The sequence below is a fragment of the Rhinatrema bivittatum genome, chromosome 8 (genome assembly GCF_901001135.1).
Source record: "Rhinatrema bivittatum chromosome 8, aRhiBiv1.1, whole genome shotgun sequence".
Classification (NCBI taxonomy): Eukaryota; Metazoa; Chordata; class Amphibia; order Gymnophiona; family Rhinatrematidae; genus Rhinatrema; species Rhinatrema bivittatum.
Genome location: NC_042622.1, coordinates 64,356,433 through 64,381,497, shown reverse-complemented (window position 1 = coordinate 64,381,497; position 25,065 = coordinate 64,356,433).

Genomic DNA, 25,065 nt, shown 5'->3' with positions numbered 1-25,065 from the left:
GGAATCCTCATTAATAATTTCACAGCTGAATTTTGTACCAGCTGATGTGCTTGAAGACTATTTTTCAGGAAGGCAAGGTAGAGACTATTGCAATAATCTAGCTGGCCAAATATTAAATTTTGGAGCACCAATCAAAAGTGATTTGGATACAAAACGTTTGTAAATGGCCTCAGTAACTTTAACTTGAAAATACACTTTTTAATTATTATCTTCAAGTGAGATCTCATTGTCAGTTGTGAGTCTAACATTACTCCAAGATGTTTTGTTTCAAAGACAACTGCTAGGGGTTTTTGCTTATAAACCATAAAGGTGAATTTTAAAAACCCAATGCTCATTTGCTTCTCTAGCCATTATATTGTCTTGTCTGCTTAAGTGACTGTACAAATTCATCTCATTTGGATTATTATTTTCTGTATAATAAATGTTGTATTTGGTTTCTTTGATGGAAAATTTAATAAACATGTCTACTACAAAAGCCCAATACGTGTATCAATTAGGGAATGTGTGAATATGTTGGGCTGGTGCACACTGAGCGGATTTTAAAAGCTACCGAGAACATGTGTATCTCCCGTTGCGCACACAATTGAAAAGTTCCAAAAAAGGTGAGGGGCATGGGTATGGTCAGGGCAGGACATGGGCAATCCTGGATTTCAGCTTTAAATTAGCGTGTAAATATGTACACGCCAGGCATATGCTGGGGACCCTGATGCATAACTTTACTTCTGCTACAGATGACATGTAAGTTATAAAACAAAGATAGACAGATTGATGGGGCTTTAAGGGTCGGGGCTAACAGAGGAGGAGGGAGGCTATTAAACTAGGGGTTTGGAAATCCTATCCCTTACCTAGTAGAACTGGGAATGAAATGGGAAAACTGGTAATGGCATCCGCATGCATATCTTTTAAAATCCCCCCACTAATATAGAAACATAGAAATGATGGCAGAAGAAGACCAACAGGCCCATCCAGTCTGCCCAGCAAGCTCTCACACTTATTTTCCCATACCCTTCTGTTACCCCGACCCCTGAGTTCAGGGCCCTTATTGGTAACTTTTTGATTCCAATTTCCTTCCACCCCGTCATTGATGCAGAGAGCAGTGTTGGAGCTGCATAAGATAAGGGGGAATCCGATAAGATAACTGCATTACCTGCAGTTATCTTATCATCTCATTCATGTTATTTGACAAATTTTTACTGTCTATTTTATATATCTTTCACATTTATTTTAATATTTATTGATTTACGTTCTTTTGTTCAATAATATGTTGATTGTTTTAATGTAACACCGCACGTTATCTGTTTAATACTCTGTCTATTGTTTAATGTAACGCCTTACCGGCGACAGTTTTGTTCTATGGAAACCGACTTGTTTTGATATGTATATCGAGAATGTCCATATATAAAAACTCTAAATAAATAAATAAAGTGAAGTATAAGGCTTAATGTTTGAGGGTAGTAACCTTCATAACAAGAAGTTACCCTGATGTTTGTATACTCATACTGCTCAGATCAATGCCTTGTTAGATGTCTGAATGTAAATCCTCTTTTCCTCATTCCCCTCCTGCCGCTGAAGCAAAGAACCACGCTGGATATGCATTGGTTTAGGGTAGTAACCGCCTCAACAAGCAAGCTACTCCCACGTTTATTTGTTTAACCAGACTGTGCAATTCAGTCCGTGTTGGTTGTTATCTGAATGTAAATCCTATTTCTTCATTCCCCCCTGCCGTTGAAACAGTGAGCTGCTCTGGATATGCATTCAAAGTGAAGCATCTGGCTTAATTGGTTTGGGGTACTAACCACTGCAACAGGATGCTATTCCCACATTTATTTGTTTAACCAGACTGTGCAATTCAGTCCGTGTCAGTTGTTGACTGAATGTAAATCATATTTCTTCATTCCCCCCTGCCATTGAAAAAGTGAGCTGCTCTGGATATGTATTCAAAGTGAAGTATCCGGTTTAATTGGTTAGGGGTAGTAACTGCCGCAATAAGCAAGCTACTCCCTCGCTTATTTGTTTACCCAGACTGTGCAATTCAGTCCTTGTTGGTTGTTGTCTGAATATACATCCTCATTTCTTCATTCCCCCTGCCGGATATGCATTCAAAGTGAAGCATCTGGCTTAATTGGTTCGGTGTAGTAACCGGTTGGGATGTGCATTCGTTTTGAACGAATGCACAATCTGCAACGTATAGGTCCCTATTCATTGCATTAGTGGGTTCTTGAAACGTATGGCGAACCCCCATGAATGCAACGTATCATTAACGAATAAACTCCCACCCTCCTGACCCCCACAAGACTTGCCAAATGGTAGGAGCAATGGACTGCTGGCGCCAGCCTGTGCTCCTACCATGTGACAGGGGCTGACCAATGTTACCGGTAGCCCCTGTGACCTAGTAAGGGCAAAGGCTATCGGTGCCATTTTGAATACCGGCAGCCGACAACCCGAGTGCAGGAGATCGCTCCAGGACCCCTGCTGGACCACCAGGGACTTTTGGCAAGTCTTTGGGGGATCAGGAGGGTGGGGGGTTGTAGTTAATTAAATTTAAAGGGTTGGGATGGGGGGGTTCAACTTTAATGGGAAACGAATCCCATATGTAACCAATGGATGAATCGGATTCCCCTGAAAACGGATGCAATGGATTTGGGTCTCAACGAATACGAATACCGAATCAGATGAATCCATCCCTTCTGCACATCCCCAGTAACCGCTGCAACAGCATGCTACTCCCACATTTATTTGTTTAACCAGACTGTGCAATTCAGTCCGTGTTGGTTGTCTGAATGTAAATCCTATTTCTTCATTCCCCCTGCCATTGAAACAGTGAGCTGCTCTGGATATGCATTCAAAGTGAAGTATCAGGCTTAATTGGTTTGGGGTAGTAATTGCCACAACAAGCAAGCTACTCCCACACTTATTTGTTTACCCAGACTGTGCAATTCAGTCCTTGTTGGTTGTTGTCTGAATGTAAATCATCTTATCTTCATTCCCCTCTGCTGTTGAAGCAGAGATCAACGCTGAATTTGCATTGAAGTGAAGTATCAGGCTTAATTGGTTTGGGGTAGTAACCGCTGCAACAAGCAAGCTGCTCCCACGCTTATTTGTTTACCCAGACTGGGCAGCCTTGTTGGTTGTTGCCTGAATGCAAACCCTCTTTTCCACATTTCCTCTTGCCATTGAAGCATGGAGCAAGCTTGGAGTCGCATTAACCATATGAACGTTTATTGAATAAGGGTATTAATCACCAGATTTTAGCCATCATTCCCACAAGCCACCCCCATGCCTCTTCTCTTTATTCCCATCCTCTAGGCCTTATGATCCTCTAGGCTTTATGGATCCACAGTGTTTATCCCACGCCCCTTTGAAATCCCTCACAGTTTTGGTCTTCACTTCCTCCAAAAGGGCGTTCCAGGCATCCACCACCCTGTCCGTGAAGAAATACTTCCTGACATTGGTTCTGAGTCTTCCTCCCTGGAGTTTTAAATCGTGACCCCTGGTTCTGCTGATTTTTTTCCAGCGGAAAAATTTGTTGTTGACTTTGGATCATTAAAACCTTTCAAGTATCTTAACGTCTGTATCATATCACCCCTGCTCCTCCTTTCCTCTAGGGTATACATATTTAGATTCTTCAATCTCTCCTCATAAGTCATTCGATGAAGTCTATCCACCTTTTTGGTCGCCCTTCTCTGGACCGCCTCTATCCTGTCTCTGTCCCTTTGTAGATACGGTCTCCAGAACTGAGCACAGTACTCCAGGTGAGGCCTCACCAAGGACCTGTACAAGGAGATAATCACTTCCCTTTTAAGTAGCATTTGCATGCATAGGCATGCGTCCACTAAAGATTGCGTGCACATGTGTGTGCAGTCAGGCTATTTTATAACATGCGTGCATATACATGTGTATGTTATAAAACGTCCGTGTACCGAGCACAGGCTGACAAATGTGAGGATATTGCAACATTCAAAGATAATTTATTTCAGGTAACCAATTATTTACAGTTTGCATACATTCCAGGAAAAATCATCTAGGAAACTTCCAGGTGTTTCACAGGGAAACTGCATAGATAACCCAAAATCTGCATAGATAACCCAAGAGTCTTAAAAATTCTTCCCAGTGGGGAGAGACAAATATTGAATAAAATGACAGATAGTGCTGATTCTTGTGGTACCCTAGATATAACGTCAATCCAAGCAGAGCATGTATCCCCTAAATATACATGCTGTTTCCTGTCAGATAAAAAGGAGTGAAATCAGGATAAAACATTTCCAGCAAACCCTATTTCTTGAAGACATGCAAGCATCCTTTCATGATTTACTGTATTGAATGCTGAAGATATGTCTAATTGGACTAACTCCCCTATGCCCCCTTGATCTAGACTTGCAAATAATACAGTACATCTAGCAACAAAAGCGATAACAATTCTACACTATCTGCTTTTCAAAATCCATATTGCTGTTCATCAAGAACTGCATTACTATCAAGAAACTCATTCAATGTAAAAACACACAATTCTCAATTACTGTAGCCAATGTCTTCAAATTAGAGCAGGCGATAGTTAGAAAGTTCTCCCATTGGCAAAAGCCTTCTTTCTTTGTACTGGTATCACTGCTGCCTCCTTTAGCATTATTGGACAATATCCCTCAGGGAGTTAGTTATTTATTTAAATTAACTTTTAATAACAGGTTTCTATAACATGGGACCACTTAACCTCTGTTGCCTGAAGTTCTTGTCTAGTTCCCTCCAGGAGACCCAGATTCTTCCATCTGAGCTGGCAGAATTTCACTTTTAAAAGCTGTGTGATCCTTTGGTAGGAAAATTGCCTGTTGGAAGCAAGATTTTATAGAAACATTTACCAAATGTCTGTTTAAACAGAAAAAAAGTATCAACTTCCCATCCACTTCCAAATATCACTTCACCCTAGCTCCATTTTCCCTGAAGCTGATCTGTATTTGCTAAATCAACTGGGAGCCTCTCCTCTAATCCTCCCCTGCTCCCCTAAGAACATAAGAAATTGCCATGCTGGGTCAGATCAAGGGTCCATCAAGCCCAGCATCCTGTTTCCAACAGAGGCCAAACCAGGCCACAAGAACCTGGCAATTACCCAAACACTAAGTAGATCCATTGCTACTGATGCAATTAATAGCAGTGGCTATTCCCTAAGTAAACTTGATTAATAGCCGTTAATGGTCTTCTCCTCCAAAAACTTATCCAAACCTTTTTTGAACCCAGCTACTCTAACTGCACTAACCACATCCTCTGGCAACAAAGTCCAGAGCTTTATTGTGCGTTGAGTGAAAAAGAATTTTCTCCGATTAGTTTTAAATGTGCTACTTGCTAACTTCATGAAATCCCCGTAGTCCTTCTATTATTTCAAAGTGTAAATAACCGAGTCACATCTACTCGTTCAAGACCTTTCATGATCTTAAAGACCTCTATCATATCCCCCTCAGCCGTCTCTTCTCCAAGCTGAACAGCCCTAACCTCTTCAGCCTTTCCTCATAGGGGAGCTGTTCCATCCCCTTTATCATTTTGGTTGCCCTTTTCTGTACCTTTGCCATCGCAACTATATCTTTTTTGAGCCCTTCTCTGTACCTTCTCCATCGCAATTATATCTTTTTTGAGATGCGGCGACCAGAATTGTACACAGTATTCAAGGTGCGGTCTCACCATGGAGCGATACAGAGGCATTATGACATTTTCCGTTTTATTCACCATTCCCTTTCTAATAATTCCCAACATTCTGTTTGCTTTTTTGACTGCCGCAGCACACTGAACCGACGATTTCAATGAGTTATCCACTATGACACCTAGATCTCTTTCTTGGGTTGTAGCACCTAATGTGGAACCCAACATTGTGTAATTATAGCATGGGTTATTTTTCCCTATATGCATCACCTTGCACTTATCCACATTAAATTTCATCTGCCATTTGGATGCCCAATTTTCCAGTCTCATAAGGTCTTCCTGCAATTTATCACAATCTGCTTGTGATTTAACTACTCTGAACAATTTTGTGTCATCTGCAAATTTGATTATCTCACTCGTCGTATTTCTTTCCAGATCATTTATAAATATATTGAAAAGTAAGGGTCCCAATACAGATCCCTGAGGCACTCCACTGTCCACTCCCTTCCACTGAGAAAATTGCCCATTTAATCCTACTCTCTGTTTCCTGTCGTTTAGCCAGTTTGCAATCCACGAAAGGACATCGCCACCTATCCCATGACTTTTTACTTTTCCTAGAAGCCTCTCATGAGGAACTTTGTCAAACGCCTTCTGAAAATCCAAGTATACTATATCTACCGGTTCACCTTTATCCACATGTTTATTAACTCCTTCAAAAAAGTGAAGCAGATTTGTGAGGCAAGACTTGCCCTGGGTAAAGCCATGCTGACTTTGTTCCATTAAACCATGTCTTTCTATATGTTCTGTGATTTTGATGTTTAGAACACTTTCCACTATTTCCACTATTTTTCCTGGCACTGAAGTCAGGCTAACCATATATATCTGTAGTTTCCCGGATCGCCCCTGGAGCCCTTTTTAAATATTGGGGTTACATTTGCTATCCTCCAGTCTTCAGGTACAATGGATGATTTTAATGATAAGTTACAAATTTTTACTAATAGGTCTGAAATTTCATTTTTTAGTTCCTTCAGAACTCCGGGGTGTATACCATCTGGTCCAGGTGATTTACTACTATTCAGTTTGTCAATCAGGTCTACCACATCTTCTAGGTTCACCGTGATTTGATTCAGTCCATCTGAATCATTGCCCATGAAAACCTTCTCCATTACGGGTACCTCCCCAACATCCTCTTCAGTAAACACCGAAGCAAAGAAATAATTTAATCTTTCCGCGATGGCCTTATCTTCTCTAAGTGCTCCTTTAACCCCTTGATCATCTAACGGTCCAACTGACTCCCTCACAGGCTTTCTGCTTCGGATATATTTAAAAAAGTTTTTACTGTGAGTTTTTGCCTCTACAGCCAACTTCTTTTCAAATTCTCTCTTAGCCTGTCTTATCAATGTCTTACATTTAACTTGCCAATGTTTATGCTTTACCCTATTTTCTTCTGTTGGATCCTTCTCCCAATTTTTGAATGAAGATCTTTTGGCTAAAATAGCTTCTTTCACCTCCCCTTTTAACCATGCCGGTAATCATTTTGCTTTCTTTCCACCTTTCTTAATGTGTGGAATACATCTGGACTGTGCTTCTAGAATGGTATTTTTTAACAATGACCACGCCTCTTGGACATTTTTTACTTTTGTAGCTGCTCCTTTCATTTTTTTTCTAACAATTTTTCTCATTTTATCAAAGTTTCCCTTTTGAAAGTTTAGCACGCGAGCCTTGGATTTGCACACTGTTTCTTTTCCAGTCATTAAATCAAATTTGATCATATTATGATCACTAGTGCCAAGCGGCCCCACCACCGTTACCTCTCTCACCAAGTCCTGTGCTCCACTGAGAATTAGATCTAAAAATGCTCCCTCTCTCGTCGGTTCCTGAACCAATTGCTCCATAAAGCTATCATTTATTCCATCCAGGAACGTTATCTCTCTAGCGTGACCCGATGATACATTTACCCAGTCTATATTGGAGTAATTGAAGTCTCCCATTATTACTGTACTACCAATTTGGTTAGCTTCCCTAATTTCTCTTAGCATTTCACTGTCCGTCTCACCATCTTGACCAGGTGGACGGTAGTATACTCCTATCACTATAGTCTTCCCCGACACACAAGGGATTTCTACCCATAAAGATTCAATTTTGTATTTAGTCTCATGCAGGATGTTTATCCTGTTGGACTCTATGCCATCCCGGACATAAAGTGCCACACCTCCTCCCGAGTGCTCCTCTCTGTCATTGCGATATAATTTGTACCCCGGTATAGCAGTGTCCCATTGGTTATCCTCTTTCCACCATGTCTCTGAGATGCCAGTTAAGTCTATGTCATCATTCACTGCTATACATTCTAATTCTTCCATCTTACTTCTTAGACTTCTGGCATTAGCATACAAACATTTCAAAGTTTGTTTTTTGTTTGTATTTTCATTCTGCTTTTTAATTGATAGGGATAAGTTAGAATTTTTTAGCTCAGGTGAGTTTTTAGTTACAGGCACTTGGACTACTTTTCTAATTATTGGAACCTCACTGTCAGGATGCTCTAATTCTAATGCATCATTAGTATCCTTTAAAGATACCTCTCTCCGAACCATGCGCTGCTGAGCGACTGTCGGCTTTCCCCTTTGTTCTAGTTTAAAAGCTGCTCTATCTCCTTTTTAAAGGTTAGCGCCAGCAGTCTGGTTCCACCAGTAGAGATGTGAATCGTATGATCGATCGTCTTAACGATCGATTTTGGCTGTGGGGGGAGGGAATCTGATCGTCGCGGTTTTGTTTTTTTTAAAATCGTTTAAATCGTAAATCGGGGGAGGGCGGGAAAACCGGCACACTAAAACAACCCTAAAACCCACCCCGACCCTTTAAAATAAATCCCCCACCCTCCCGAACCCCCCAAAATGTTTTAAATTACCTGGGGTCCAGTGGGGGAGGGGGGGTCCCGGTGTGATCTTCCACTCTCGGGCCACGGCTGCGTTAATAGGGCAAAGGTAGCACCGGCGCCATTTTGGTTCCTGTCCCCAGACGTCACGAGCGCAGGAGATCGCTCCCGGACCCCCGCTGGACCCCCAGGGACTATTGGCCAGCTTGGGGGGGCCTCCTGACCCCCACAAGACTTGCCAAAAGTCCAGCAGGGGTCCGGGAGCGACCTCCTGCACTCGGGCCGTATTGCCGTGTTGTAAAATGGTGCCGGCCATATGGCCGGCGCCATTTTGCAATACGGTAATACGGCCGGCGCCATTTTTCAATACGGCCCGAGTGCAGGAGGTCGCTACCTTTGCCCTGTCATATGACAGGGCAAAGGTAGCGCCGGCACCATTTCTATTAACGCAACCGTGGCCCGAGAGTGGAAGATCACACCGGGATCCCCTCACTGGACCCCAGGTAATTTAAAACATTTGGGGGGGTTCAGGAGGGTGGGGGATTTATTTTAAAGGGTCGGGGTGGGTTTTAGGGTTATTTTAGTGTGCCGGTTTTCCCGCCCTCCCCTTCCCCTCCCCCCTCCCCCGATTTACAATTTTTGACGATAAATCTGGGGAATTCCTATTGTATCGCGCCTCTAACGATTTTTTGACGATTTAAAATATATCAGACAATATTTTAAATCGTCAAAAAACGATTCACATCCCTATCCACCAGTATGGTGGAACCAGTCTGGTTCCACCATACTGACCCTGATCAGGGCATACCACCTGCAGTCAGGACATTCCGCGTCTTATCTTACATTGCAACAAAAGATTTCACAGACAGGTTTAATTCTCTACCCTTTACTCCCTTTCCTTTACATTCCGTCCCTTCTCGATATTCTACCACATTTCAGCACCCATAGCCATCTTTTGTAACCCTTATGTTAAATCCCTTCCTCTCTCACAACTGATCTTACCTGGTATGCTAATCTACATTTAATAAATCCCCCCCCCCCTTCTCACCCCAGATCCTCTCTGATCCATCTCCCCCTCCCACCACTGTAGTAACTATGAGCTTTTCTCTAAAGTTGATAGCATTTTCATTTCGAGTTTGGCTCCATTTCAATGTATGCTCTTTAGTTTAATCTATTATTTGTTCATTATTTTTGTTGTGAGTGTTTAGTGGACTCTTGGGGCCGGCCTGGCAGAGACTGGGAAAGGTGGACCACTGTCTCCGTGGAGAGAGGTGCAGGAAGGGAGGCGGACACTGGACCAGGTGAAGTAGTAGGCCTTCACCTTGGAAACCCATACTCCCCAGGAGGGGCCTGTGGGAGTCGGGCTGCTGGGACTTAGGAGAACAAGGAGGAGATCTTCACCCTGGAAGCCGAGACTCCCCTGGGAGGAGCCCGTAGGAGTCTGGCCGCTGGAACTTAGGAGATCAGTGAAGATGTCTTCACCCTGGAAGCCAAGACTCCCCTGGGAGGAGCCCGTAGGAGTCCGGCCGCTGGGGCTTAGGCGAGTGGGGATGCAGAGATGATGATCCGGGATCAAGGCAGACACCAGGCAGGAACTGAAGCAGGATACCAAGACAGGGACCCGGCTGGTACAGAAGCAAGGTACTAAGGCTAGCACCAGGCTGGAACGGAAGCAGGGTACTGAGGCAGGAACCTGGCTGGAACTGGAGCAAGACACAGAAACAGGAACCAGGCTGGAACTGAAGCAGGATACTGAGGCTGAAACCTGGCTGGAACTGAAGCAAGGCACAGAAGCAAGAACCAGGCTGGAACTGAAGCAGGATACGGAGGCTGGAACCTGGCTGGAACTGAAGCAAGGCACAGAAGCAGGAACCAGGCTGGAACTGAAGCAGGATACGGAGGCTGGAACCTGGCTGGAACTGAAGCAAGGCACAGAAGCAGGAACCAGGCTGGAACTGAAGCAAGATACTAATAGACGTTAGCGAACTCCGAGGCACACAGCAACTAGGAACCCCAAGGTAACCTCGTTGCAAGGCATCTAACCGAGGCAGGCGCCGCCTTACATACCCGCCGGAATCTGACGTTACTGAGGCGGGCGGAGCATCGAGTGGCGGGAAAGGGCCTATAAGTTCGGGCTCTTTGCGAGCACGCGCGCCTAGGAGAAGGGCGGCTGGTTTTGGCGACCCGGCGGCGTCACCCCCGCGGAAACGCCGCTGAGGAACAGGCCCAGAACCCGGCGGACCCTTGCAGCGAGCCCGAGCCCCAAACCCAGAAGATCGAGGTAAGGTCCCGGTCGTGAGCGCCGCGACCGGGGCCGCAACAATTTTAATTTAACTTAATGTTTGTTCTATACTTGAATGACATATTAGCAGTTTATATTTAACCCCATGTATTTATCTTCATGGATCCCAGTTCCTTGTAACCCCTGTTCTATGTAAAGCTTTTATGCAACAACCGTTTCATTGTAAACCGATGTGATATGTATTTTATACATGAACGCCGGTATATAAATGTTCAAAATAAATAAATAAAACAGAACTCCCTGGATAACTTGACTACTGCCTTTAACCAGTTGCACGCACAGATGAATACACTGACCACCGCAGGCAAAGAAGTTCACCGCCAGAAGTGACGGTCAAGACTACTGTACCTCTATCTGCTCCAACATGCTTCTTGGGTGAAGTTTGGAAATGTAGAAGATTTATCAATCAATGTTGCATGCACTTTTCTCTGCAACCTAATCATTTTCCTACAGCTTATGCCAAGACCACTTATATCCTATCTTATCTGGATGGAAGAGCGATGGCTTGGGCCTCTCCACTGTGGGAGTGCAATGACCCTATCCTGAATGATCTTGCCGGGTTCCTTGAACTGTTCAGATCAGTATTCGATGACCCTGCCTGGTACACGACAGCAGGATCTACGTTGGTTCATCTAAAACAAAGTAATAAACCTTTACCAGACTTCGCCATAGAATTTAAGACGTTGGCATCAGAATTACATTGGGACCCTAGATGCCTGAAGACCCTCTTCTTTGAAGGCCTGAACTCCCGGCTAAAAGATGAGCTGGTGGCTTGAGAGATGCCTGAGACCTTAGCTGAACTAATGAAGTTGGCAACAAGGATTGATCACCGACTTTGTGACAAGGTCCAAGAGGCTAAGAGTCCCAGAAGACCACGTCAGGGAGAGACTCGAGTCAAGTCTATACCTAGGCCTATACCCTCACATCCTGTTGCTGGCGAAGAAGAACCAATGCAATTAGGCCACAGTCATTTAACTTCTAATGAAAGAAGAACGCGAAAGAGGTTGAGACTATGCATGTATTGTGGACAAGCTGGTCATGCTGTACAAACATGCCCTTTATGTCTGGGAAACTAGCAGACCTAAGTCATGTGGGAGGACTCTTCTTAGGTTTAACTGCACCCTCTCCTCCACTCTCTCTTCTTGTATCCTTAATCTGCGGACCTCTAGAATATCAGACCCCTGCCTTAGTGGAATCTGGGGCAGGGGGAAATTTCATTTTGAAACGTCTAGTGGAACATTTGTGGATCCCCACCACTACCATGACATCTCCACTACTTTTGCCTTCTATCCATGGGGAGCTCTTACCGGGTGAAGTAACTTTGCTCACAGAACCAGTGAGTTTACATACCGATGCTCTTCAACCAGAGACTATTTCCTTCTTTGTACTAGAGAAGGTCATGTAGCCCTTAGTCCTTGGGCTGCCATGGCTGCAGAAACATATGCCATAATTCAACTGGGCCACTTTGGAGCTTTCACGTTGGGGTCCAGATTGCCATGGCAAGTGCCTGATGGAGGTTTCTCCAATACCCTGCATGCTAGGAGTGTGCATTCGTTTGCAACATATTGGTAATCCACAATGTATAAGGCCATATTTGTTGTATTTGTGGGGAAGCGAAACGTATCATGATTCCCCACGACAACGAGTCTTCATCGAATTATTCAGCCATCTAAAGGAGCAAATTTAAACAAACCCCCCACCCTCCTGACCCCCCCAAGACTTACCAAAACTCCCTGGTGGTCCAGCAGGGGGTCCGGGAGCCATCTTCTGCACTCACGCCGTCAGCTGCTGATATTCAAAATGGCGCCGATAGCCTTTGACCTTACTATGTCCCAGGGACTACCAGTGCCATTGGTCAGCCCCTATCACATAGTAGGAGCACAAGATGGTGCCAGCCATCCATTGCTCCTACCATGTGACAGGGGCCGACCAATGGCACCGGTAGCCCCTGTGACATAGTAAGGTCAAAGGCTATCGGTGCCATTTTGAATACCAGCAGCTGACGGCGTGAGTGCAGAAGATGGCTCCTGGATCCCCTGCTGGACTACCAGGGAGTTTTGGTAAGTCTTGGGGGGGGGTGGGGGGTTGTAGTTAATTAAATTTTAGCCAGGAAACGAATAAGAATGAACGCATGAACATATCAGGGGTCCCCCTTGCCGAATGCAACGTATCTGCCCCCCGACGAATACGAATACCGAATGCAACGTATGCGGTCCCTCTGCACATCCCTACTGTATGCCAACTAGCCCATTACTGCCTGGGTTGCCACCTCAATATGCATCTTTTCAAGAAGTATTTTCCAAAGAAGCTGCTGATGTATTGCCTCCACACAGATCATATGACTGTGCCATCAATTTGAAGCCTAACACAGAACCACCCAAAGGAAGGGTTCACCCTCTCTTCGTAACAGAAAATAAAGCGATGTCAGAGTACATCCAGGAGAATCTTCAAAAAGGCTTCATAAGTCCCTCCAAATCTCCTGCCGGCACATGCTTCTTCTTTGTGGGGAAGAAGGACGGAACATTACGTCCATGTATTAACTACAGAGGTCTAAACAAGATCACTGTAAATGATTGCTATCCCTTACCACTCATCTCGGAGCTATTTGATAGAATACAGGGAGCCAAGATATTCTCCAAGCTTGATCTCAAAGGAGCCTATAATCTAGTTTGCATCCACTCTGGTGATGAATGGACGACAGCTTTTAATACCAGGGATGGGCACTTTGAATACCTGGTGATGCTCTTCGGCCTGTGCAATGCCCCGGCTGTCTTCCAAAACTTTTAGGAATGACATTCTGTATGATCTACTCTACCAATGTGTCGTTGTGTACTTAGACGACATCTTGATATTTTCCCCAGGACCTGAATACCATCTGGAAGATTTGTCAAAAGATTGCTGCAAAGACTTCGCAAGAATCGCTTATACGTCAAGCTTGTCTAAATGTGAATTCCACAAGGAATCTGTGCCCTTCTTAGGGTACATTGTTTCGAACAAAGGTTTCTAGATGGACCCTCAAAAGCTTAAGAGTATTCAAAAATGGACACAACCCACTGGTCTGAAAGCTCTTAGACAATTTCTGGGATTCACTAACTACTACAGAACCTTCAACAAGAATTACTCTTCACTGACAGTTCCATTAACTTTGATGACAAAGATAGGTGCCAACCTCACCAATTGGTCTACGGAGGCTGTGACAGCATTTCAGAAGCTAAAGACGCCTTTCTCGAGTAAGCCATGCCTCTTGCCATCCGGACGCTGCATGGCCCTCCATTGTAGAAGTCAATGCCTCGGATTATAGGCGAGGAGCTGTGCTAAGCCAGACCAGTGTCTCTAAGATCTTGCATCCATGTTCTTTCTTCTCCCGATGTTTCTCTCCTGCGGAGAAGAACTACGGCATTGGGGGTAAAGAACTACTGGTGATAAAGATGGCGTTTGAGGAGTGGCACCCTTGGCTTGAAGGTGCACAACATCAGATCACTGTTTACACTGATCACAAGAATCTGGAGTACCTCCGTCACGCCCAGCGCCTTAACCACAGATAGGCAAGATGGTCCCTGTTCTTCAACAGATTTGACTTTGTGCTGAAATACCGCCCTGGAGATCAGAATGTCAGAGCAGATGCCCTATCTCGCTCTTTTCTCTCTGAAGGCATACCTGATGAACCCAGTATATCATCGACTCGAAGAGAGTTATTCTATCAGCTATACATCTGGTACCTCAGGGCAAGACCATTGAACCCTGCAATCTAAGAAAGAAACTGTTAGCATGGGCTCATGATTCGAAACTGGCTGGATATCCTGGTCAACAAAGAACTCTGGCTAATTTACAGAAGTACTACTGATGGCCCACCATGAAGGAAGACACTTCTGCATACGTAGCTTCATGTTCCAATTGTGCCAGACAATAAACCTCCGCCTGGATGTCTTGGGGCCTGCTTTCAATCCTTACAGTACCAGATGAGCCCTGGACCCACATTGCCACCGACTTTGTGGTGGACTTACCACTTTTTGGAGGTAACAATACCATCTGGGTTATGGTGGATCGTTTCTCGAAGATGGCTCACTTCGTGGCTCTCCCTGGCTTGCCTTCAGCCATGGAGCTTGCTAAACTATTCATCAGCCACATATTTCGCCTACATGGCATGCCAAAACACATTGTCTCAGACAGAGGAGTTCAATGTACAGCCAGTTCTGGAAGGCATTGTGTAAGATGTTCGACATCACACTTGACTTCACCTCTGCATACCATCCTCAGTCAAATGGCCAAACTGAGAGAATAAATAGAACACTCAAACAGTTCATTCGTGCCTATGTTGATTCTCGTCAGAACTGTTGCCCTGGGCTGAATTTGCCATCAACTCCCATCCAGCATCATCTACTGGATCTACACCTTTTGAAGTGGTCTACGGACGACTACTCTTACCACTTCCACTTTCAGTGTCGTCCCCGGCAGCTCAATTTACTGCCAAAGATATCCAACAACTCTGGAGAAAGACTAAAGAGATGCTCCAAAAAGCAGGACAAAGAGCAAAGAAAGGCTATGACGCTCACCATAGCAAAGCTCCTGAATTCCAGCCTGGTGACAAGGTCTGGCTTTCTACAAAACATCTGAGACTCAAGCTACCATCAGCTCGTTTTGCTCCACGCTTTGTCATACCCTTTCCTATCCTCTGACGATTGGGTACACTCACTTACAGTCTGAAACTTCCTCCAGCAAAGAAGATTCATAATGCGTTCCATGTCTCGCTATTGAAACCGCTTGTCCTTAGCGAGTTTTCCACGAAGACACTTGAACCTACTCCTGTTGATGCAGAAGAAGACATCAAGTACAAGGTTGATGCCATCCTTGATGTAGGAAAGAGAGGCAGAGTTTGGGAATACCTCCTGTCATGGGAGGGTTACGGACCTCAAGAAAACTCTTGGGAACCTTTGGCTAATATCATGGATAAAGAGATGCTTCGTCAATTCCACTGATCGCATCCTCAAAAACCAAGACCAGGTAGGGGGTCTGGAGGGGGTCCTTTGAAGGGGGGGTACTGTTGCTTCCATCATTCTCAGACGGCTTCAACCTCTGTGCCTCACCTTTCTGCTCTCCCTGCTAGCCTTAAGAAGATGGCTACCGCCGCATCTGCTTGCTGCTCTCTCTGGCATTCCCGGAACGGCTATGGCAAGGCTATCCGCCATGTTTCTCATGAGGGCCTCCTAGGGTGCGCGTGCGCATGCCACTCACGTCTTTATCTACATCATGGCGGGAATCTCGTGGGCATCCCCCTCGAGTGACGTCACGTCATCCGGGTATTTAACCTGCCCTTCATTTGCTAACAAATTGAGTTAGCAAGGACTGGATATACTGAGCTACTCTGCCGCTTCCGTGCTGCCGCTGGAAGCTCTCTCTGCCCTTCGGGATATTTCATCTAACCTGGGTACCCACTCCTCGGGGGCTCTTTGCTTTCTTTCAGGTGCCTATCTGGGATACCAGGTACTCACTCCTCGAGGGCCTGCTCTCCCTGCCTTGGTGCCTGCAATCCAACTACTTCTGCTTGCTGGAATCTACAAACATTACAGCTACCAACTTAGTGAGTAATCTAACCTTTGTCAGTCTGTCTCATCTACAGCTCAGCACTGGGAACCTGCATCCGGAACTCCCTATACTATCATGCTGCTAACATCTGCCATTGTGAAACGGGTTTCCTCTGCCGAGGGTTCCTGGACTGCTACTAGTGGATCACCTCATTACTGCCACCTCTGGTGGTAACATCCAGCTGTACAATAAAAGACAAATCTCTGTGTTTGCATGTCTCGAGTCTAGCCTAGTACTGTGGTTCCTCACGGGGCTTCTCCCTGTGGGATGGTCATCACCACAGTACCCAAGAATCCACTCCAACACCTCAAAACCATAACAATATAAGATAACAACGGTAAGAGGAATAATAATATATATAAGATAACGACGGTAAGAGGAACAGTTGAGTAATATATTCTATAACAAATGTAACATAACAGATTATATAGCACATCTACTATAAAGTATCCAGTGACAGTTGATATATAAATTATATAGCAAATATGTCATGTATATATGGGGTTTAGGTGTATGTATATCATAAATATCTGCTGCACGATTGGTGACTTGAAGGTGGGTGGGGATGCTGAATTAACATAGATTGGAAGGTATAGTCTAAAGTAGCGGGGGGCGGGTATGGGGGGTATGGGAGAGGGGTAAGTAGAAGAGATTAGGGTGGGGTGAAGGGTTAAGGAAAGGCTTGTTTGAACAACTAGGCCTTTAGTTTTTTTTTAAAGGTCAGGGGGAAGTGTTCCAGGCGTAGATCTGGAGGCATGGCGTTCCATAGAGATGGCCCCGCTGCGGAGAAGGTACGTTCCCTGGTAGACATGTGAAGAATGAGTTGGGGGGGGGGGGGGGGGGGCATGCATGGTTCCTTTATAAGCAGCTCTAACTGGTCTTTTTGAAGTGTGGCGGCGTAGAGGTTCTTTTAGCTCAAGAGAGTGCTGATTGTGGATGGTCTTATGAATAATAGTGAGGGTCTTATGAAGGATTCTAAAGCTGATAGGGAGCCAATGGTGATTCTTGAGGATGGGCGTGATACGGTCTTTTTGGCTGGAATTGGTTAGGATTCTGGCGGCAGCATTTTGGAGCATCTGTAAGGGTTTAGTGGTGGTTGTGGGGAGACCTAGAAGAAGGGAGGTGCAGTAGTCAATATTAGGGATGTGAATCATTTTTTGACGATTTAAAATATCGTCCGATATATTTTAAATCGTCAAAAATTGTTAGAGGCGATATATAATAGGAATTCCCCCGATTTATCGTCAAAAATCGTTAATCGGGGGAAGGGGGAGGGGAAGGGGGGAGGGCAGGAAAACCGGCACACTAAACAACCCTAAAACCCACCCTGACCCTTTAAAATAAATCCCCCACCCTCCCGAACCCCCCCAAAATGTCTTAAATTACCTGGGGTCCAGTGGGGGGGTCCCAGTGTGATGTTCCATTCTCAGGCCACGGGTGCATTTGATAGAAATGGCGCCTGTGCCATTTTGGTTCCTGTCCCCCGATGTCGCGAGCATAGGAGATCGCTCCCGGACCCCCGCTGGACCCCCAGGGACTTTTGGCCAGCTTGGGGGGGCCTCCTGACCCCCACAAGACTTGCCAAAAGTCCAGCAGGGGTCCGGGAATGACCTCCTGCACTCGAATCGTGTTGCCGTAATGCAAAAATGGCGCCGACCATACGGCCATACGGCCGGCGCCATTTTGCAGTACGGCAATATGGCCATACGGGCGGCGCCATTTTGCAACGAGTATTGCAAAATGGCGCCGGCCGTATTGCCGTACTGCAAAATGGCGCCGGCCGTATGGCCGTATTGCCGGCGCTATTTTGCATTACAGCAACACGATTCGAGTGCAGGAGGTTGTTCCCGGACCCCCGCTGGACTTTTGGCAAGTCTTGTGGGGGTCAGGAGGCCCCCCAAGCTGGCCAAAAGTCCCTGGGGGTCCAGCGGGGGTCCGGGAGCGATCTCCTACACTCGCGACGTCGGGGGACAGGAACCAAAATGGCGCCGGCACTACCTTTGCCCTGTCATATGACAGGGCAAAGGTAGCACCGGCGCCATTTCTATCAAATGCACCCGTGGCCTGAGAGTAGAACATCACACCGGGACCCCCCCACTGGACCCCAGGTAATTTAAGACATTTTGGGGGGGTTCGGGAGGGTGGGGGATTTATTTTAAAGGGTCGGGGTGTAAATCGTAAATCGATTTACGATTTACACGATATTTAAAAAAACAAAACTGCGACGATCCGATTCCCTCCCCCCCCCCCCCAGCCGAAATCGATCGTTAAGACGATCGATCACACGATTCACATCTCTGGTCAATATTAGAGAAAAGGGTAGCTTGGAGGACCGTGCAGAAATCATAGAAGTGGAGGAGGGGTCTAATTGTTTTTAGAATTTGGAGTTTGTAGAAGCAGTCTTTTGTTGTGTTGTTAACACATTTTTTTAAGTTCAGTCGGTTGTCTAGTACAACGCTGAGGTCTCTCACTTGTGCGGCTGTGGTGGATGAGGGGTTAGGGGGGAAAGGTTGTTGTGGTTCGGGGAAATGAGGAGGAGTTCGGTCTTGGCCATGTTGAGGACGAGGTTGAGACTGGTGAGGAGGAGGTTGATGGAGTAAAGGCAGCTGTCCCAGAACCTGAGGGATTTGGGGAGAGATTATGTTATGGGGATCAGTATCTGAACGTCATTGGCGTATATAAAATGTGTTAGATTTAGTTTTGCTAGGAGCTGGCAGAGGGATAAGAGATAGATATTGAAGAGGGTAGGTGAGAGGGAAGAGCCCTGGGGGACTCCATGGGTTGAGCTGATGTGTGTGTGTGTGTGTGTGTGGGGGGGGGGGGGGGGGGATTCTTTATTGCTTATTCTGACCTTTTAGTATCTGTTGCTCAGGAAGGACTCAAACCATCTGAGGACAGTTCCTGAGATGCCTATGTCAGTGAGGTGGTTTAGGAGGATGGAGTGATTAACAGTATCAAACGCAGATGAGATATCAAGCAGTGCCAGTATGTATGATTGTCCCTTGTCTAGTCCCATGAGAAGTGTATCCGTGAGAGAAATTAGGAGAGATTCAGTGTTTAGGAATTTACGGAAACCAAATTGAGCGGGGTAGAGAATTTTGTGTTTGTCGAGAGATTTGGAGAGTTGGGTGTTGACTAGTCTCTCCTTGAGTTTGGCGATAAATGGCAAGTTAGAAATGGGACGGAAGTTAGAGGGATCCCCTGGATCGAGGTTTGGTTTCTTCAGTAGGGGTTTATGGGTGGCTAGTTTCAGTGCGTCAGGGACTATTCCATGAGACAGGGATCAGTTTATAATTTCGGAAAGGGGTTTGGAGATGATCTTTGGTATGGTGAGTAGTAATTTTGTCGGGATGGGGTCGGAAGGATGGGAGGAGGGTTTCATTTTCTTCAGGATTGATTCAATTTCGAGGGATGAAGTGAGTTCGAAGGATTCGAGGTTGGCTCTTGAGTCCATGGCGGTGGTGTACGGGGTGGGGAGGTGGTATTAGTTGTAATGAGAAGGGCTAAGAGATTGGAGATTTTTTTCTGGAAGAAGGTTGCGAGTTTGTCGGACTTTGTTTGGGCTTCGTTGTCAGGGATGGGGGGGGGGGGGGGGGGGGGGTGGAGATTTTGTAAGTTCTGAAACATATGAGAACAGTGCCTTCGCGTCATAGTGAAAATTGTGGATTTTGCCGGCATGGAAGTCTCTTTTTGCTCGGAGGATGGTTCTCAGACCCTGGTTTTTCTAGAGCAGAAAACACTAACCAGCTCTGGAATTGCAGTTATAAAGGCTGTAAAGACTCTAGCAAAAAAAAAGACTGTCACTAATCTTGCTTGCAGCGTTCCAGTGCCTTTCTCGCTTCCTGCTCAGGTCTCTGATTTCCTGAAGCAGCAGGCACTAATTACGCTGAGCAGAGCAGCCTTCTCCAGCTGCAGGCCAGCACAAGTTAATAAGCTTTTCAGGAAAATGTCGAAAGGCAGTGTGTGTATTTTATAATCTTTAGTTACACAAAACAGAACCTGAGACCTGAGCTCAGAAGAGCTGCAGCTTGAATCCAGCTAAAGTCAGCTCTGCCCTGAACTCTCCTCTTCTGCATCTAGGCAAGTACAAGACTCTTACTCTATCAGACCCAGTCCAGTTAAGAGCTGCCACTCACAGTCTGATCAGCCAGCAAAGAGCACAATTCTATAGCCAGTTCTTACTGCAGCAGACTCCTGCATGCAGTCAGTTCACATAGCAGGAGATGCCTGCACACAGTCACCTTGACCGACAGGAGGCACCTGTACCCAGCCAGTTCTTCCAGTAGCAGGCTCCTGCATAGAGCCAGTTCACCCAGCATAAGATGCCTGCAAAGTCACTTCAACCAGCAGGAGGCACCTGCACTCTGCCACTTTCTCCAGCAGCAGGCTCCTGCACTTAGCCAAATCACCCAGCAGGGGACACCTGCTTGCAACCAGCCTGCCTAGCAGGGGATGCCTGCTCTCAACCTATCTGCCCAGAAAGAGGTGTCTATTCCAGCTCAGCCCTTCTGCGCTAGGAGGGGTCCATTCCAGCCTGCTGCCCCAGAAGGGGCCAATCAAATTGTGCTACCCCAGGCAGGGTCCTTTCCAGCCATATTGCTCCAGGAGGAGCCCCAGTCAGCCATGTAGCTCCAGGGAGAGTCCAGTTCTGCCAGACAACTGAAGGGAGAGCACAAGTAGCCTTGATGATCAAAAAGGGGGCCACAACAATGTCATCCAGCAGAAGGCACCCACTCCCAGCAACTTCGTACAGCAGGAAGCACCTGCATTCAACAAGTCCATCCAGTAAGGGGCATCAGTTACCAATCAGGCTGCTTAACAAGAGATATCCACCTGGGCCAAATCTTAGTAGTCTCCTTCAGCCTCCCCTCCATCAGAGGGCCCAGTGAGCTCAGCTCTGGACTAATCTCTCCAGCATGTCTCTGTTTGCTCACCTCAGCCAGTTCTTCAACCTTCATACGACCAGGGGACCTCCACGAGCTCACTCTCCCGGCTGGCCAAGCCCTTCTCTTTTTTGCCTGCACCACACCCACTCTCTAGCCCTATTTATCCCTCTCTCTCCCATGACTCTAAGCTTCAGCATTGAGTCCTTTTTGGCTCCCTGCGGCCTTATTCTGGCCTTATTCTGACCTGTGGCCTCCAGGCCTTCTGATCTCGTTCTGTCTCACTTGCCTCTGTGACTCTTGGGCCTTCTGTTCCCAGTTGTTCCCTATTTTGCTCTGTGGCCTGCTCTTCTGATTCTATTTCTGTCCTGTGGCATCTTGGCCTTCAACTCTCCCTGACCTCTGGCCTAGCTTGAGACATCCCTAGTCTCTTCCGATTCTAGGCCTCTCTCTGCCTTGTCTCACAAAGTCTTCCTATTGTAGCCCTCAGGATTTTATGTTCAGTGTTCTGTGCAGTCATTGTCCTAGTTTGTCCTGTCTTTTCCTGGTCTGTCTCACCTAGGCCCAGTTCCATTCCCATGTTTTCTTGCACCCTGTTCCTGTGTTCCAGTTCCACTCTTACCTGTACTCGCTTCCAGTGTTTCAGTTACACCCCCCCCACCTCTATTGCTGCCCTCACAACATATGTTCAGCATAACATGCACAAAGCCCTAGGAGGATTCCAAGCTTCTCCTAATGGAATCGTATAGAGATAGTAAGAGGATTTCATTGCTTATAGATCATAATCTTCCATGCAGGGGCAGTTCTATAATGAGGCAGTGAGAGGTGGCTGCTTCAAGTGACAGAATTTTGAGGCGGCTAAAAATGCCCCTCTCAGAGCACCGCAGTGGCCAGTGGCGGCTGAAGAGAGGAGGGACAGGGGGCGGAGTGAATGGGGGGGGGGGGGGGGCAGGGTGAGGGGGCACCATCTCATCCCTTGCCTCAGGTAGCAGATTGCCTTGAGCCGCCCCTGCTTCTATGAATGCAGCTAATTGCTTTGACAGTACTGATTCTATTATTTAAGTCACAAACCCAGAGAAAAATATAGGCCTATAATTATCCAGAACAGAGGGATTCAAATTTGGCTTCTTCAGCAAAGGATGAAGGGATTCCAGCTTTAATGAATCTGGAAGGTCACCAAAATTAAGAGAAAAATTAATCAAGGTCTTCAGAAAGGTGCAATAGCATCCTTTATAATTTTTAAGGCTGCAACACTGCATGAATTTATTAGAGATGATATTTAGGATATCAAAGTTGCTAGCTTCTTAAAGTGCAAGTGAAATCAAAACACTGTACTTAGCATTATTTGTAGAAATCACCTAAAAATCACTGATTATTAAAAAATGATAAAAAAAAGAAATATAGGGCATAGAGTTCACAAAATGCTAGCTATTCAATCATTTGATATAGACTCCTCGGATATAAATTTTCCAATGATAAATGTAATGCTGTTCTCACTGATTGTTCTAGGAACGCTAGGAGAGCGGTCCCATTTCTGAGGAGATTGTGTGCCCTTGGACCTCGGCACAATCCCAGAGGGTTCCAAGGCGGTACCGAGGCTGGTGAAACATGTCCAAGCCTGGGCTGAGACCAGGAAGCCAGGCCCCTGCCAACCTGCATAGCCTGAGTGAGACCAGCCACACAAGGTTGGTCTCTGAGTGGTCCTCCGACTACTGCAAGCCATTTCGGACCTGCCACTGGGAACGGCAAAGGCAGCAGGCCGGACAGGAGATGAGGGCCCATGAAGGCTCTGGAACATGAAGACTCAAGACGAGGAATTTGGAGACATGAAGACACAGACGAGAAGCTTGGAACATGAAGACTCAGACGAGAGGCTTGAGCACGAAGACTCAGGATCAAGGTTCAAGAACAAATTCTAGCAGCGTGCCCTACACAGCCTACCACAGGGCAGACCCATGGGACTGGTCGCGGACCATGCTTGAGTGTGAGGGAGACTCCAGACGAATACGTAGAAGATGAAGCCGGAACATGGCGAAGATTCAATAGAAGCCTGCGCCGAGACGTGCCCTACACAGCCGCCCATGCCTGGTCACGGACCATGCTGGAACAGAGCAGGTTCAGTCAGAGTCTTAAGCATGGATGGAGCAGCCACAAGAACATCCGAGGGCCGAGACAAGATTCAGGATAGGGGACCAAGATGAGACTTGGCTTCAGGCATGAGACACGGGACCAAGGCAAGACTTGGCTTCAGGTGAAGATGACCCTCCAGAGGCTTGCGCTGCATACGAGAAGACAGGCTCATGCCACGAGGTGACGAGTGTTGCGTTCGTGCCTGTTCTCGCCCTCACTCCACCCTTTCTACCTTTGTGGCGACTCCCTTCGGGTCTGACGGACAGATGCTGCCGCGGCTTCTCCTCGCCTCTTCGCCTCAGAATCCCCGGGCTGGCTTGACACTGCGGATCTGCCATATTTGTGATAACATAAGGGCACGCGCGCTCCAGACTTTGTACCAGCAAGGGTGCGAACCTCGGGGGCGTCTCCCCATAGTGACGTCATCCGCTTCCAACTTAAAAGGTCTTTGCTTGCAACTATGAATCGAGTTAGCAAGGGGAATTCTTTCTCCACTGCTCTGCCTCTACAAACTTACCTAGGGGTACCCGCTCCTCGGGGGCCCCGCGCTCTCTCTTCTTGATTTCAGATTGCTAGGACGGGATCCAGTACTCACTCCTCGAGGGCCTACGTCCCTGAATGCTCAGAAGACTCCTTACTGCCTGGAAGCGATCACAGACGTGAACACTGTGAGTTCTATTACAGATAGGAACCGGTACTCGCTCCCTGAAGGCCCATGTTCCTAATCTCTGAAGACTCCCTTCTGTCTAAGATGTTTTCGTAGGTACGGAGATCGTGAGTTATTATTGCAGATTGCAGATAGGAACCGGTACTCGCTCCACGAGGGCCCATGTTCCTAAAACCCTTTACAGACTCTCTTCTATCTCAGAAGCTATCGCATACCTATATCTTATGAATTACTATTATAGATTGCAGATAGGAACCGGTAATCACTCCATGAGGGCCTATGTTCCTAAATTCCTCCAAGACTCTCTTCTATTCCAGAAGCCATCTCATACACAGCTATTGTGAGTTCTTATTTCAGACTGCCTATAGGAACAGTACTCGCTTACGGCTCCTGTTCCTGAATATACTGAAGACTCTCTGTTGTATAAGAGGCCATTACAGATATCTACAATTGTGAGTGTATCATCTACTACTAGTTATGTATCCAGCATACCCTGTCTATTCACTACCTATAGTCTCTCTCTACAGCTCAGCAACCCAGAGATCGCAATTCCAGTATCTGAGGAACTTCAGCCCTGCCTGGCACATCAGTTCACTACTGCCACCTCTGGTGGCTCAACTTACAGTCTAATAAAGAACTATCTGTGTTTGTCTCAATACTCCAGCCTAGCCGGTGGTCCTTCTCAGGATCTCTGCCTAGGAGCGCTGTCATCTGCCATCGGCCCAAGGATTCACCATTTCTACTAAGTATTTATTCCTTACACTACTAGAGCGGTATCTTACAGACTGCAACTCTGTGGGAGCCATCCCACATCAGATCACTAACTCCGCCTACGGAGTATTACATATCACTAGCTCCTCTCCTTGGGGAAACAGCATTCTTCAGAAGACTAACTCCTCCTCCCTGGCGGTCACATCACTAACAGATTGCTACCCCTCTCTTCTCGAGGAGTGATCTACAACAGATTGCTAACGCCTCCCCTCTGAAGGAGCTAAGCCATACGTAT